The sequence below is a fragment of the Myotis myotis genome, unplaced genomic scaffold (assembly GCF_014108235.1).
Source record: "Myotis myotis isolate mMyoMyo1 unplaced genomic scaffold, mMyoMyo1.p scaffold_m19_p_7, whole genome shotgun sequence".
In the NCBI taxonomy this organism is placed as follows: Eukaryota; Metazoa; Chordata; class Mammalia; order Chiroptera; family Vespertilionidae; genus Myotis; species Myotis myotis.
The window spans coordinates 22,405,706-22,423,947 of record NW_023416379.1 but is presented as its reverse complement, the minus strand read 5'-3'; the positions used below and the strand labels follow the sequence as shown (position 1 = coordinate 22,423,947).

At 37.3% G+C, this 18,242-nt stretch overlaps 1 protein-coding gene across 3 annotated transcripts in view; it reads right to left on the bottom strand.

Moving 5' to 3' along the window:
* EYA4 (EYA transcriptional coactivator and phosphatase 4) overlaps positions 1–18,242 on the bottom strand; it is a 227,065-nt gene that overhangs the window by 57,283 nt on the left and 151,540 nt on the right. The window lies entirely within an intron of this gene.

The following is an 18,242-nucleotide window of genomic DNA, read 5'->3' as shown; positions in this document are numbered from 1 at the left end:
AAGTGCTAAAAAAAGAAACCTACAACCTAGAATACTCTACCCAGACAAGTGAACACTGAAGGAGTTTATCACTATTAAACTGACTTTACAAGAAATATTGAAGTATCTTCTTCAGGCAGAAAATAAAAGGCCATAAGCAGAAATAATAAAATCTATGAAAGAAAAAAATCTCACTAAAAAAGGCAAACATATAATAGACAGTGAATCAGACACTTAAAAAGATAATATGGTCTGGCTGGTGTGGCTCAGTGGTTGAGAATTGACCCAGGAACCAAGAGGTCACTAGTTCGATTCCCAGTCAGGGCACGTGCCTGGGTTGTGGGCTCAACCCCAGTAAGGGGCGTGCAGGAGGCAGCTGATTGATGATGTTTCTTTCTCACTGATGTTTCTATCTCTCTATTCCTCTCACTTCCTTTCTCTCTAAAAATCAATAAAAACATTGTTTTTTTAAAAAAAGCTGATATGAAGGTTAAAAGACAAAAGTAGCAAAACCAACTATAACTACAAGAAGTAGTTAGGGAATTCACAAACAAAAATTTTTAAAACACAATGAGCCAAACTGTAGCGCTTTAGAATGTGTTTGAACTTAAAATATCGATCAGCTTAAAATATACAGCAAAATATATAGATCAATATACCAAATAGTAACTATAAACCAAAACCTACAAAAGATACACAAAAATTAACAAGAAAGGAATTCAAAGAAAACTATATAACAATAAAAAAGAATTAACAAAATGGCAAAAAGACCATACCTATCTGTAATTAGTTTAAAAACAAATGGACTAAAATGCTCCAACCAAAAGACATATGGTAAATTAATGGATAAAAACAAAACAAGATAAAAACAAAACAAAAAAAAGCAAGCAAGACCCACCCATATGCTGCATACACAAGACTCACTTCAGATCAAAAGATAGACACATACTGAAAATGAAGGTATAGAAAATATATTCCACATAAAAACAAATGAAAAAAATAATAAAAAGAAAGCTGGGATAGCAATACTCATATCAGACTAGTTGGATGTTAAAACAAAGACTGTAAAAAGAGACAAAAAGAAGACCATTACATAATAATCAAAGGGTCAAAAGACATTATATTCATAAATATCTATGCACCCAATATAGGACGACTAAATAAACAAGACAAATATTAACAGACATAAAGAGAGAAATTGACATTTTTACAATAACAGTAGGAGACTTTAACACTCACATACAATAATAAATAGAAAATCCAGACAAAAATTCAAAATGGAAACAATGGCCTTAAACATCATATGAGAAAATGCTCAACATTATTAATCATCAGGAAAATACAAATCAAAAGTACAATGAGATATGTCAGAATGGCTATCATCAAAAAGTCAACAAATAACAAGTGTTTGTGAGAATGTGGAGAAAAGGGAACCCTTGTGAACTGCTAGTGTGATCATAAAATTGCTGCAGCCACAATGGAAGGCAGTAGAAAGGTTCATCAAGCAATTAAAAATAGGATTACTGTACAATCCAGAAATTCCACTTCTGACTTTTTACCAGAAGAAAACAAAAACACTAATTCAGCCCTAGCCGGTTTGGCTCAATGGACAAAGGTCGGCCTGCGGACCAAAGGGTCCCAGGTTGGATTCTGGTCAAGGGCATGTACTGGGTTGCAGGCTCCTCCCTGGCCCGGGCCCTGGTTCGGGCTCATGCAGGAGGCAACCGATCTATGTCTTTCTTTCACATCGATGTTTCTCTCTGTCTTTCCCTCTCTCTTCTATTTTCTCTAAAATCAATGGAAAAATATCCTTGGATGAGGATTAAAAAAAAAAAAAAAAAGACACACCAAAAAACACACACAAAACCCCACACGAATTCAAACGTATAAATGTACCCCTAGTTCACTGAAGCATTACTTACAATAGGCAAGAAATGAAAGCAAGCTAGAGTCCAACCATAGACTAATGGATAAAGAAATGGTACAAATACTAGTACACAATGGAATATGACGCAGCCATAAAAATGTATGAAATTTTATCATCTGCAACAACAACATAGATGGGCCTAGAAGGTATTGTCCTGAGTGGAATAAGTCAGACAGAAAGAGACAAATACCATACACTTTCACTTACTAGTATATATGTAATCTAAAAAAGAAAACAAAACAGAAACAGTCTCAGTGATGCAGAAAATGAACTGATGTTTGCCATAGGGATGCAGGGTGGGGGAAGAGCAGTAAAAAATGTAGAGGGTTGAATAAGAGAGACAAAATTCTAGTTATAAAATAAATAAGCCACAGGGGTGTGGTGTACAACAGAGAGAATATAGTCAATAATACAATAGTAACTTTGCACTGTAATGAATGATCAATAAATAGACTTATTGTGGTGTTCACATCATAAGGTATATAAATGTCCAATCACTATGTTGCACACCCGAAACTAATACAATATTGTGTGCCAATTATGTTTTAATTTTAAAAATTTAAAAAAAAAACAATAAAAATTTCTTAAAAAACAAAAATGATAAGTTGTGTGCTTTATTAGGTAACTATATGGATTGGGAATCACGAACATAAATATAAGTCTATGATCTACTACCTAGAAAAAGTTAATGGGTTTGTGTGTAGATGGTTTTCCAAATATCTTCTCAGTTTACAGGGCTCACTAAATAACACTAAGAGTCTTCCATAGACAGGCATTCTTTACTCCCTTCTTTTCTATGCCAAGACATTCTGTATCTTTATGAGGTTACTCAACCCATTCACTTTGAGCGCAAGGAAGTTAGCACCTGCCACGAGGGATCAGAATGTGAAATGTGATGAGAGAGCCCTGTGATAAGTGCCCGACCTTAGCAAACAAAAATAAACCCTCCAAGAAAAAGATGAAGAAAATGCCATGATATACAACATACAGTATTGTGTGGCTCTTAATATAAACAATTAAAGTTCCACTCCACGGGAAGCTGAGGCTGAGGCTGCATGCAATTCATGAACAGCAATGCCAGAAGACGTCAGGGAACTCCCCCTTGCCCCATCCTTATGACACTATAACATGATAGTCTCCATTTAAAAAAAGTCAACCACCCATCTTAGTGATAGGAACCTGGGCCCCACTTCTCATCTGGCGTAATACTTCACGGAGCAGGTCCAAACAATGCAGGGCCCCTGAAATCAGCAGGAGCTCAGCACTCTGGTCCCTGCCAAAGTGCAACATGAGAATTGGGGCTGGTATAAATATTCATTGGGAAGTTACGGCCAACCTCCTTGCGCTGTGTGTTTAGTGCAACTCAAAACTGCTCCACCTGGTCCCTTCTGGCTCCCTCATGTCTACCAGGGGCTGGCAGCTGGAAGACAGGCTGAGCCTTAAGTCTTTTAATTTGCTGTCACATCAGAGAGGCAGGCAGGAGGGATGACAATGCATATGCTCAGATTCAATTACAGGACTGTCTTTTTCCCAGGTGGGAGGCAACACTGACTGTAGAGAATTCAATGCTTCCGTCTGTTAAGGTCCCTTAGGAAATGATTGGTGGTTTGCAAATGCTGGCTGGGAATGTGGAATAAAGCACTATGGTCTGCCCTCATGACAAAACTCTTGGCAAAAAGTATCAAGCAAACTGAATAATTTGTTAGGTCTACATGCAATCTTTAGTTTTCTCTTGTTTTCCCAAGTAAAATCATTCTGTAACTTCTGCCTGCAAAATATGAACGGCTTCCCATAAGTTCTCAAATAAGTGGTCATTTAGCCTATACGATGTAGGATGAAAGTTTTGAGATTTCTGTCACATGAATCTCATTGATTTACAAGTGACAAAAACTTAGAAGTGTTCCAACCATTACCATTTAAGGGGAACACATAATGTTCTGAATTTAAAGCACTTGAACAGTAACTTCCTAAAATACCTACAGTGTAATTCTTTCTTTACAATAAAATGGTCTACTGTCATTAATTTTAAAGACACTAATCTCAATCTGTTGTAATTTGTTGTTGCTGAAGGGGGATGGTGGGCTTCATATTCTACCTGCTACAAAGCAAGATTCACTCAATACAAAAGTGAGGCTGCATGCAGAATAGTCAACTAGCATTAACTGGATTATCTCTCACAAATAGTTACTGTGCTAGAAATTACAAAAATATTCTATTTTCAGTCCCCAAATAAATGATTTTTGATGCCTCAGTGGACTATAATATTGAAGATCTCCCCTAAACACAAACAACTAAAATACAGGTAAGATTATTCTCTGCTTTCAATATATATATGCTATGTTTTTTCCCCTTTAAGTGATGAGCTCTCAAAGGGAGCTTGACATGTTGACTAAGTTCATAGAACTGGTCACCAGGAGAGCTTTCATCAGAACTTGATTAGGAGACACTGACTAGACTTTAAAACATCTAATTGCTGATTGCAAAACAACCCTTCTTCTTACTACTTTTCCCTCCTAGCTGCTATATTATCATTATTCTTCCTTTCAAAAGCCAGAATCTTTAAATTTATATTAAAGCTTCATATCTTCTTTCTTACCAAGGCCCTATCTCCACTTCAATTAGTATCCATGAAGTCTATCTAGAGTCACCTTCTAGTTAACTAATTTACTTGGCTCCTTTTGTTTTTTATTTCTTTAACTCTTACTTTGACTCTCTTTAGCCTCTGATGATGTTAGTGACTTCTCAAACTTTCTTCCTCCTAGACTTACTTAATATTTCTGTAGTGGTCCTAGCTGCCTGGTTATGCATTCCCCATTTTCCATTTCCTTCTACCTAAAGAATCTTGATTTTTGTTCAGGTATTCATCTCTTGCCAACAAAGTTCAGCATCTCAGGAAAAGCTAAATCCACCTTCAGCTCTGGGAGATGGAGGCCTAGTTCCTCTCCCCAAGTTAGTGACTATTTCAGGAATCATTGGGTAGCATATTTGTGCCAGTGGAACACAAGAAGGACTTTGTTGGAGACTAGTGGCAAGTTCTTCTCCACTCTTTTAGGAGAGCTTCCAGAGCCAAACTGTTTCTTCAGCCAGTTGTGAATGAGAGAATATGTAGTCCTGATTTCTACAACCAGTTATTCTATTCCCAAAGAAACAGAATTAGGACAAATCCAAACTGTGGATGGCAGAGCAAAAGAAGACAAAGGAAACTGGTTTCTTGATGAAGCTATTGAGCTCCTGGATCAACCCACCCCAGACCATTCTACCTCTGGAATTCCAGTTATGTGGACCAATAAATTACTTTATTGTTTAAAGCTAAGTGAGTCAGCTTCTCTATTACTTGCACTTGAAACCATTTTAACTGATACAACAACTCTTTCCTGGTTTCTTGACGTCACATCTGGCCCTTAAATTTCAGTCTTTTTCCTGTGTCATTCTTGTCCTCTTAACCTTTTGATGCCTGTAATCTGCAGCCTCAGCCCTCATCTCATTTCACTCAGGTAAGCACCCTTTTGGGGAATTTCTACACAAGCTTATGTCATCAACAACTGTTTCTTGTTGATAAATTCAAAATCCATCCTCAATCCTCATATATCTTTAAGCAGTAGGTCTTATATACAATTCTTTATTGTTCAGACCCACAATTTTTTTTCACAGACTCTTCTAACATTGTAAATCCACAGCTAAGCTCATCATCATTCCTTTCATGCCCACTCATACTCTTATCTCTAACTATACTATTAAACTGGTCAAGCAAATCAGGACTCAAGCTCTCAATCTTAACAGAGTTCATCAAATACTTTCAGTGCTTCTGCCTAAATAAATTCCAAAATATTCACTCCTTCTCATCCTCATCACTACTTAAATTAAGTCTTCATAATTCATCATCTAAGCTTTTCCTACCTGCTATGCTGATCACTCAGACTCTTAGCAGCCTATTCTCTTTTAAGTGCACACCAACAAGAAAATGCTCTATAACTGTATCTCAATAAATGAACAAATAGCTTTCTGGTTGTTGTTTTTTCTTTTCTTTTTTTCTGCAAATCCTCCTGCAGAGAATAATAAGAATTACATTTCTCAAATGTAACTGGGACTTTGTCACTCCCTTCTTAAATCTTTAAGTTCAAAATTTAAATACCACATTTAGATAAATGAACACAGTGATTTTCTAGTCTTGTTATTCCATTTAAGAAAATCCCTCTAGCCCGGCTGGTGTGGCTCAGTGGTTGAGTGTTGACCTATGAACAAGGAGGTTACAGTTGGATTCCTACCCAGGTTGCGGGCTCGATCCCCAGTAGGGGCATGTGGGAGGCAGCCAATCAATGATTCTCTCTCATCATTGATGTTTCAATCTCTCTCTCTCTCCCTTCCTCTCTCTGAAATTAATAAAAATATATTAAAAAAAGAAATTGCCTTTAAAATATCACACTGTTTAAAATTCAGAAATCACACAAACTTGTTCATATTTCATATTTCCCTCAGTTTTTTTAAAAAAATTATTTATTGATTTTGAGAGAGAAAGAGAGAGAGAGAGAGAGAGAGAGAGAGAGAGAGAGAGATCAATTTGCTATGCCACTCATCCATACATTCATTGTTTGCTTCTTGTATGTGCCCTGACCGGGGATCAAACCTGCAACTTTGCTGTATCAGGACCATGCTCTAACCAACAGAACTACTCGGCCGCTCAAAGTTCTTTTCTGAAGAAAATAATATTTGAAACTCCATCATGTAGTAGATTTTTTCATTCCTTTATTTGTTTATGTATTTATTTATTTATTTGACAAATATTTGGGTGTTTACTAAGCCCTTAGTTTTCCTTTATGAACAAAACTTGAGGCCCGATGCACCAAATTTGTACAAGGGGCTCAGCCCTCACAGCCGCAGAGGCTTGCCTCAGCCCTTGCAGCTCTGGCTTCTTTCAGAAGGTCATACAGAAGGTCGTTTGGCTGCCCGGTCTAATTAGCATATTATGCTTTTATTATTATAGATGGACAAAAATTCTCTGCTTTTGTGGAGCTTATATTCTTGTGTGAAGTAGGGGAAAAGAATATACAGTCCCTTGTATTTTAACTACTACTCACTTTGAAATATTTTGCAATGAGTTATCTCACCTATTTATAAGACTGTCTACAATGCAGTTAGAATCTGGGTGCTAAGAGATGAGAAACACCAACAAAGTCCATAGGAGAGGTGGCGCGGTCAAACTGGTGCAACTTTAGCCAGACATAAATTATTAGCAGAATTCAGACAGATGGAGGTGAGAGGACAGGGTATTCTGGTGAGAGGATAAACTTGAGCCCTGGAACACAAGCTGGAATGAACACAGCTTGGCATGGGGAAGTGGGAAGACAGGCTGGCAAGAATGGAGAATGTGTGTTGAGGAATAGAAAAAAAGTTGGATTGCTAAAGTAGCTAGAGCTTTTTGGAAGCCAGGCAGTAGAATCTGAAAGGGGAGTAATGCAATTAAAGTATCCTTGTAGGAGATTAGCTAATCTGCATCAGCATGGTTTAGAAAAGAGGGAGAATTTAGTGACATAGGCTGGTTAGGAAGCTAAAGCAACAGTTCAGACAGGAGATTGAATAGTTTTTGACTAAGGTGGTGATAAGAGGATTGAAAACAAGTGAAAAACATCAAACATATTTTAGCTGAAAAATTATAACTTGATCAGATATTTAAGTCATACATTCATCTATGCCTATGCATTGAGCACCAAAATTTGAGTTACTCATACTTATTGAGCATCCAACATATTTATTGAGCACCTCCTTGGTAATTGCCATGGTACCAGTTACTAGATTCAAAGGTAAAAGTGTCATGGCCTGCACACTCTGTGACATAGACATTGGTGGCACAGATGAGAAGTGATTAACTTTGCTGGGTTTTGTCTGAGTGTGTGTGCATGTGTGCACATGGACAAAGAAGGCTTCCAAACTGAGTTGAGTCATTGTGCCTGGTCAGAGTTGGTGACAGATTCCATAAGATGGAAGGACAGGTGTATTCAAAGGCACAGAAGTGGGACACAGAACATTGTGTTCAGGAACCTGCAAGAAGTTAAATATTTTTGCATCAGTGAGGTCAGGAGGCAGGTGGTATAAAGTCTAGAGCTTCTTGATTTGTGCTGAGGACCCAGAATTGTAACCTGCAGGCAGGAGGAACTAATGGAGAGCTGGAAGCAATGAGGCAGCATGGTCAAAATTACATTTTAGAAAAATATATGATGACTGTGTGAATTAGAGAGGGGAAAACAAGAGCCTGGGAGACAGGGTGGAAGAAACAGACATTTGAGGAAGGAGATGGGCAGAGACCGTACTAACGCATGATAGGGGCAATGGACCAACACATGCAGGAAGCTGAAGTACCAAAACCTGAAAACTGATTAGACATGAACAGAGGGAGATTCAGCGATAGTTAAGGTTTGGAACTCAGCGCTTGGGTGAAGGATGGAACAAAAGAGAAACAAAGGGAGAGACTGTTTTCAGTGAAAGACAAGTGATGGGCTGCTTTTGAAGGAAAGACTTCCAAGGAAGCAGTGCCGGATGCCCTGACATGTGGGTAAAAGACTATAACTGACTTCAGTTCAGTTCAACTGCTTCATGCTCTTCAACTTCTTAGGTTCACTTGCTGTGTATTCCGAATTAGCTCTCAGATCTGCCAGCAGATACCTAGTCTTTCATCACATAATTATCACTGAACATCTATACATGCCAGGCACTGTCCTAGGTTCCGATTTATAGCAGGGATTATTTCATGTTCAATGTTTTGCAAATGAGAAGATTTATGGATATACAGGTTGGGCAAAAGTAGACTTACAGTTGTGAGTATGCAAAACAGTTTATTCTTGTATTATTATTTATGAATTATCATATAATTTACCACATGAGTAACTATAAACCTACTTGTGCCCCACTCTGTATATATATTTTACCCTAAAAAAGTTTAAATGGTCAATCAATTCAGTAACTGGAATAAACATGTCCATCAAGAGGTAAATGGTCAAACTGTGGTACTGCCACCCAGTAGAACACTGCTCAGCAATGTAAAGGAATGACCCATTGAAAGATGCTTATGACACAGAGGATTCAGAAAGGGAGACCCATGGTTGCCAGGATAAGGAGAGTGGAGAGAAGACAGAAATTATTAAGAGGCAGAAAGAAACTTTGGGCGTGATGGAAATGTCTCTATTGATTATGGTGATGCTTCCATGGTGTAGACATATGTCAAAACATCAAATTGAATGCCTTAAACCTCTCTATAGAGCTATTTTCAAAAATAAAACTCATAAGCAGCTTTATGTGGTAGGTTATGAATTTTAATTTACTTGGATTTTTTTTTTACATTTTAAATATGATGTTATAAAACCATTTTGCCTTTATAATAAAATGCATTTTAAAAATTGTAAAAATTATAAAAAGTGTACTGGCCAGGTACTCAACTACTCTTCTAATAATCAGGGAGCTGCAACTTTAAAGGACAATGAAATATTGTATCAAACCCATTTAGCAAATGTTATACAATCATATAAAGTCAAGTACTAGCTAAATGTGGTAAGATGGGTAATTCCCACACTTCCACTGGGAATGTAAATTGGTATAGCTAATTAGGAAAGCAATACGGCAATATCTAGTAAAGTTGAAAAAGTGTTTATATTACTACTGATTGCAGAACCAGTTTTCAATTTTCCATTATCCCAGTAATCGGTGCCATTTTAAAGCACTGGCATAGATTTGTGTATATTTTGTGTAAATATTGTTATGTCAGACTCTCCTAGATTTCTCCCCATCCCTCTCTGCTTTCCCTCCTCCTCCTCTCTGACAAACCCTCCCGTCACTTCACCACTCTTGGAAACCCTTGCCTCTTAGCATCTCACTTTCTCTTCCCCATTCCAACCTCCCCACCCCATGCATATCTATGCCCCACCCCTCCCCTGAAAAAAAAAAAAAAAAAAAAAAAGGCTGAGCAAGGATCAGAAGTGCCATTCGAAAAACACACATCTCTCCTCTGAGTGGGAACTGCCAGTGGGCAAGGTGGCACTGGAGGAGCTAAGGAGCAGGGGAGAAGAGTATTAAGGTGGGTAGGGAGAGGCCATGGCGTCAAGTAAACACAGCAGGAAGGTACTGAAGCCCTTACAGGGCCCGCCAGGGTGGAGGTGGCAATCCAAAGGGCATTCTTGCTGGAGGTAACTCAGCACCCAGAAAACTGCAAAGCCAATAGTAGTAAGGGAAATAGTTTATAATGTTATGATTTGAAGCTATTAATTTTTTAATTGAGATGTTTTAGATATTTAGTGTCATAACATGTTTTATTGAGTGTGTACATCCTGCTATTTTAAAACATCTGCGTTACAGGGTAAATGCTGGCGTGCTGATGTTGTCATTTGTTCTGGTCCAGCAAACGCCATGCATTCACCCCCACATCCCTCTTTTCCATTTCAACTCTACAAAAAAAAGTTTTCCATAGCATTGTTTGTAGGAGGAATCAATTAGACACATGCAAATGTCCATCTAGAAAAAAATGCAGATTGTTCGCTATATATAAATATAATAGAATACTATAAATTTCATAATCAATGAGCTAGAACAACATGTATTAATACAGATAAATATAAAGAATATAACTACATGTATTAATACAGATAAATATAAAGAATATAACTACATGTATTAATACAGATAAATATAAAGAATATAACCTTAGAGAAAAAAAAAAACAAGCCACAGAACTATGCATATTGTTTTATATTCACATGGAGTTTAAAAATAGGCTAACAGATATTATATGTAGTTTTCTGAGCTTATAAATAAGTATTGTGCATTCATGGGAATGGTAATTTCTAAATTCAAAAGATAGTAGTTTTCTGAAGTAGAGAGGAGACAGGTATCTCAGAGGAGTACACAGGCTCTTCAGAAGTGTCTGTAGTATTTATTTTATGATCCAAAGTGAAATGAACTGATGTTAAGACCTCATCTACATAGAAGGTGGGTCCTAATGTTTACAAGTGAATAAAAAATAAAATAGTTTTGTTTCCTTTCAAACTAGAAGGAGAAGTACCAAAAGCCACGTAGAGATTGGACACCTCTAAAAAGCCACTATAATGAAAAATAGTGAGCTGTTCAGTTTCAACAGAGGTAATTAGGCTGACAAAGTTCCCTTCCAAATTCACAGCCCTTCTCTGACTTTATGAACACTGGGAACGTATTCCGGTTAAGCTGACCATGTAAAGAGTTTGGCTCTCAGTAATGTGAATGTCCTTATAGGAAAATATATAAAGCTGAGCTGCTCTTATTTGAATTCAGCTTTAAGCAAAACAATAAACATGGTTTCAATTCCTTCCCATAATTGGATGTCCAAATTCAATAAGCTCTGGACTCTGCAATTCAATTCCTCTCAGCGTCACCTCCAAGTGAGGTAGAGATTTGGGATGCCCAAAGAAAGATTGCCTAAATACAATGACACTAAAGAACCTCTAGGCCACTCTTGAGGACCCTTGCAAAATAAAACCTATAGTAACCAAATAAATGTTAGGCATGAGGAATAAATTCAAAACATTATGGCTTGTCGCAAGCTCATTGTATTAAACCTTATCCTAAATGAGTTGTTACTTGATTTATTTAGATTCCTTGGCATGTTTGGATTCATGTGTTGGCAGTGTGAACAGCTCTTCTTCCTGAGAGTTCTTGGATGGAAGAGCTAAGCTAATTTGAATGACATTTATATTGGAATAGACTCCAGGTGCAATTATATGTAATCAGCATGTGGTAGGAACAGCAGTAGTTCTTTCTGCTGAGCACATCTGCCCAGGGGGAAAAGCAGGGGCTCACTCTGACCTGCCTCTTCCATGGCTGGGCTGTATCTAGCCTTGTCCTCTCTGGAGAGGAGGTTTGTCTAACAGGGAGCCAAATGGAGGGGGAAAGGAAGCAAGGGTTTTTTTGTTGTGTGTGTGGTTTTGTTTTTAAAGGCGTCTCCATCTCCTTTCTGCAGAGAAACCTGACTTGGAGGGCAAGCTGTAGTCACAGGAGTAAGTGAGAAGAAAAGTGAGCCAGATAAAAAGGCTATTAAATAGTGGCCTATTCTGTGTCAAGCATGCAGCTCTTTCTTGAATGAACTGCAGAGCCTACTCGTTTTGCATTGAATTGAGTGTCAGAGTTTAGAGAGCTGCTTGTCAGATTCCACAGGCTCATGCCATCACTAACATGAACCCTAGCAGATTATGCATAACTCAAAATGCAAGCACGCAGGAGGGTTAGCTTCTCAGCTCATGGTCACCTATGGGGACACAAGTTTGGCAGAGCTGATTTTTCTCATGCTTACACAAGTGCTGAAGTTCTCAATGTCATCGGGGTCACCCCTCCTTCAAACATTGTTTTAACAAATGGTCAACTCAAGAACCTGCTTTTAGAGTTCTATTTTAAAAGTCCAAGTGGCCTGGCAGGAAGAATGGCATGTCTGGAAGGTCTGGGCTCTAGGCCTAGCCCCACTCTTTCCCAGGGGAGTGACATGATGGAGACTCAACTGCACTTCCATTTCTTCATGTGTAGAATCAGGAAGGTAACCTCGTTCTGCCTACCAAGGAAGGTGGAGTAAAGATGATAGAACATAGGTTTGGGAAGATGCTTTTAAATTTGTAAGTTCTATGCAAATGCAAGATATTATTTGTCAAAATGGCAAAAATAATCATCAGAAGAGAGATACCTTATGTTTACAAAGTACCCCTTCTTCCTAAAGTTTTCATCTAACACTGGGACGATCATAAATATACCATCAGCTGTGCCCATGAGGGATGCTGAGTACATGTTCATGGACTTCATAATGAATATGAATGCATGAATGAATTTATGATTTCCCCCCAAAAGAATGTCTCTTAAATTATGGAAAATTCCTACACACTAAGCTATGAGCAATTTTTTGGTGAAGTTCCAGGGAGAACTACAGATATTATCGTAGCTTTCCTTCACAGTTACCCGCCCAGATACAACCCCACAGCTTTACTTCTATTGACAGCTCCCCTCAGAAATGTATTCCCAATGTTTATATTTATGCTATTTCTCCCACTTACACACTACACAGGACCCCAAGTGGGAATAATAACATGAAACATCCCTTCTGATTTCTCAGATATGAGATATTTCATTCATTCATTCATTCAAAGTCTTCTATCGATGCCCACTGTGTGCTAGGCACTCTAAAAACAAGATGAAGAAGATGTATTTGTCTTGCTAATGAGATCCCACCTACTCAGACTGTCATGGCTCATACACTGTTGGAATATACTGTGCTCCTTTTTCGTGCACATAAATCCTCTCGTTTTGGACAGTAAGATGTTTGAGTCTTCTCTTCCCATGGGGAGGAGTTCTCCTAGAAGAAACAGTATTTTTGGTGTTGCTTTCCATGTCATAATTATTTTCTTATAGGGTGAGATTATTTAATTCACTCACAAATAATTAACTGAAATCTTCATCTGAGGCACATTTAGAGGATAGAAAGTGTTATGAGCTATAATTCATTTCCTTCAAGAGTTCAGAGTTTAGTTAGGAAGGCAAAGCATAACAATGACACATGAAAAGACAATACCAGCAAGGTATCATAAAGGAAGGCATAGTGATGACATACAAATAATGTGTGTCCTGGGGGTCCCAAGACATAAGGTTAGGGATATATCACAAAGGAGAAACTTTGATACATCACAAAGGACTTGCAATGGGAAATTAACCAAATGCAAATGAATGTTTTCATTTTGATATAGGACCAACAACATTCAAGGAAGCACAGAGTGTAAAACAGGCTGGCATACTGGTTCATGAGTTTATGTAAATGGAATTGTACTACTGACATTTATTTCTCCCAGTCTCTATCCCTTCTCCTTCATTTGTAAGGCTGTGCAAAGTCTACAGCTACTTAAGGCACATCAGGAATTAAATAATCTGAGGAACTGCTGGAAGGAATACTGAAATACTACAGCATAATTCCACCCCAGTGGTCGGCAAACTGAGGCTCACGAGCCACATGCGGCTCTTTGGTCCCTTGAGTGTGGCTCTTCCACAAAATACTGACTTCTGCACATGAGCCACAAAGTTTCAATCACTGTTCATGCGCACCTGCACGTGGTATTTTGTGGAAGAGCCACACTCAAGGGGCCAAAGAGCCGCATGTGGCTCGTGAGCTGCAGTTTACCAACCACTGTTCCACACTCTATAACATAAATATACCCTTTATAACAAAAAGGAAAGCTTATCCCATGCCCTATAAGTGGATATAATTAGACAGTCTAACAGTGGCCCAGAGACAAGAGGGAAAAGCAGAGAATTGTATCACTCTATCTACATTTATCATCACAAAGAACAGAATGCTGTGACAGTTAGTCTTCACCAGTTTAGAAATTATTGCTCATAGTTTCTCTATTTTCATATAGCAAAGAACAAATCATACAATATTCTAACCTGGAAATACCAAAATTATAAACTTTATCAAATCATAATCTATCATTAGACCTATGATTATTATAAAATTGGTTAATCTACTTATAGAGCTTAGTTATTACCCTTTACATAGCTAATCTGTCTAAAATAAAAAGTACTTACATTAAACAAAACCTTAAGTTCATGTTTCAGACTTCGTACAACTTACCTGTGTACTCTAATCAATTTTGAAAGGTGTATTTGAAGTTTACTGAGAAAAACCATGAGTAGTTTATATTTCTGTGTGTATATACAATGCATGTGCACTTATGCATGTATGAATATATTTCAATGTTAAATTCCACAGTTAGAAAAAAAAGCCCACAGTATTACGGCAATAATAACTTTCATTAATCATGCATTTAACAAATATTCTTAAGCAATTAGCATATGCCAGGTGTTTGCTGGGCACTGTAGGGAGAAGAGGTTTGTAAGACGTCTAAGAGTCTAGCACATACATAACAAAGCTCACAGCTGTCACATCTTCTGTGTGAAAAATGTGAGCTATTACTCAAGCAGAGACTTGGAAACAAACTCCCAGAATGCAGTCAATCATGACATGAACTTTACAGATTTTTGCCAGTTAGTATATAGGTTCAGAATCTTGTTGCTTTCCTAAACTGCTAAGTGATGCAAAGTTACAGTAGGAAAATGAAAGGCCACAAACAAAACTAACGCCACCGTCATAGTCATCAAACACCCAGAAAAATAGTAAAACCAAAACACATCTGGAAAATTGGAGAAGAGGTGTGGGGTATATGTTTTCTGAGCAGGAATACTATGCATTGCATACAATAAAGGGATAGTAGCACATATCAGGTTTAAAAAGCAACCATGGCTAAATAAACAGATATGTTTATTCTATGTTTTGGGTAATTAAAATCTGTAGAAAGTTCCAGACTTTAATTCCGGAAACTTGTCTTCAAGTCCCAGTTTTCAACTACTCACGCTAGTTTGTGATTTTAGACAAACACTGAACCTCTTGGAGCCTTACTTCTGGCTGTACAGTAGGAACAATATCTCACAATTAGATATTTATAAAACAAATAATGTTTTGGTTGTTGTTTTCCTTTTTATGAGTAAATATGCCTGGTTACAAATATCCAATATAGTGTGTATCTGTGACATGTATAGATATACATGCATATGTACATAAAATCCTTATTCATTCAACATTCTATTACATATATATTCTGTTTACCATGTACAAATATGATTCATTAACCAACCATCACAAGTCCTCTGAGTTTATCTTGAGAATAGGCCTATATTCACCTTTTATTTTTACTCCCATTAAGTATATCCTAATCCAGGCCCTCTCTCTGTCTCAAGTCTGAATCACTAAAATACTGTCCAGACTTTCTTGCTTTCGCTTTCATTTCTTACCTACCTACCAATAGACCCGTCTTCCTAAAAGATGGCTTTCCTTCTCCTGTTTAGGTACCAAATAGCTTATAGAGCAAAGTGAAAAGAGGAATAAAAGTCTAGTAGTTGATATAGAGATAAACAGAAATTACAATACAGATTTGTAAGTTCTCCACAATAAGGGCAAACACACAACCATTTGGGAATATATCAGAGGGATTATTCAACTCTTGGAGGTACAGTTTTGAGAAAGTTTCTTTGACATTGTAGAAACTTCATTTCTTTAATACGAGCTTTCTCCTTTCTTTCCTTCTGATTCAAACTGGGCTCATCCAGCACACTGACTCACCTGTCTCCTTCTCCCTTACACTTCACTCCTTTAATCATTAATCTCTCAGTACAATGAGGCTCTGGTCAGCATCAAATAATCTAAATATTAGTCACCATGACTAATGTTTCCCCCATATAACCCATCCCCTGGAAGCCACAGGGAAGCCATGTCTTTGAGCACTAGCTCACTTGTGACTCCAGACATAGCACCACTTCCTCAATTAATAAAACCTCACTTTCCAGGCTGCAAGCTCATTTGTGTCTTATTGGGCTTTGACATACACAGGCAAGTTGGCCTTTTTAGTCCATTAACAGTAATTAGCAGAGAAAATAGCAAGATACATTCTAAAACCTAAAGAGGAGCTAAACAAAGAAAGGTAAGGCCATTCAGGCAGAGTTGGGGGCACATGTAAAAGTCCAGAAGTGGGAGTGAGCCTGGAGAGCATGCAGAATACACGGGACAGAGAAAGAGAAGGTGGTAGTGGAGAGGTCTGTAGGCACCAGATCATGAAGGACCCACATAACTGGTGAAGAAGACTGGATTAGTATTGCAGGTAATGAGGAGCCATCAATGGTTTAAGCAAGGAAATGTTCATTATGTTCTCTGGGTGTTGGTAACATGGCTGTGTCCAGCTCTGTGAAAATTCACAAAATTGAACATTTATAGTGTGCGCACATTTTTGCATGTATTTTACACTTCAAAAACTGAATTTAAAAACTGCCCAACTGAAAAAAATACTCACCATTTTTACTTATGAAAATAGCAAAAGTTAGAGTTAAACAAAAGCAGTAATGCTCAATGTTAGCAAGTATAAGGCACAAACTCCTATGCCCTGCTGGTGTGACTTTAATGTGGCATAAACTTAGTGGAAAACTATCTGGCAAAATGTTTCAGGAGCTTTACTATATCCATGGTCTTTAACCTAGAATTCCATTTCTTGAAGTTCATTATAAGAATATCAGAAATATAAGGAGACTTATGCAAAAATATATTCAGTGAATTATTTATAAGAGAGGAAACTTTGAAAGGAACAGAAATGTCCCCAAAGAGGAAATGATTACATAAACTGTTATATCCTGTGATGTGATAATTATGCAAATAATTTCTAATCATATGGTGAAAGGTTCATAATACAATGTAGAATTTTAAAAAAACCAGAAAGATAAAAAAGTGAATGTACAGTATTATTCCAAATATATATATATATATATATATATATATATATATATATATATATATATATATTTAAAATATACCAAAGTGTGGTTATCTCTGGGTAGAATCATTTTAAAAAAATAAGTTTTGTATTTTCTAGATTTTCTAAAAATAGTATGTGATATTTAGTTATTACAGATAAAAATATCATCCTGGTGTTGCATTTTTATTGACTTTTCTCATGGAGTTTCATATTTAGATAACAACACAAGCAACTACTGCATTCTGCTCCATAAGAACTATATCAACTATTTAACTCTGACCTGCCTGAAGGCAGGTGTATTTTACTCCAACTACAGCACTGCTATTTTGATCTTCTCTCACCGCCCTTCCCCTTCCCCCATGATGCAAGGCTGAAGGAGGTAAAACCCAACAAAGCCAAGGATGAATCAACATTTGGGGGTAATCATTTAACTGACGCATTGGGGAATCAGAGCCCTGTTTGAAGGGGGCAGCAGGGACCCACAGAGGGGAGGAAAGCCAGGTCAACAGGAGGTACTGTGGCTGCATGAGAGAGTAGGGAGCCTTCAAGGGGGAAGGAGCCAACCATGACTGATAGAAGAAATGAAGATCTTAGTCCAATGAAAAAATATGGATGATTTTTTTCCTAGAAGGAGCTCCTTCATAGCCAAATTGTAACTTTTGCTTTTGAACAAAATTGCTATTTTTTTTTTAATGTTAGGTGTTAATTTTTGGAAAATTTGTGACTGAATAGTAATTGCCCAAAGGCTTTAATTAAACTGGATTTACACTAAGTTAAATAATACTGATTCAAATAATGTGTTTTTTTCTCTCTCCTAGTCTTCATACACTGTTTTTCATTCTAAAGTTTAAATCAAATTTGGAGAAAAAGCAGCATGCAATGCATATTTAAGAAACATCATCAACACATCCCTATTTTAAAAATATGTACTTTTTACATGAGTTCATTTTACTCATATCATGTTCAATACGAAGCTTTCTAGAATGCTAACTTAT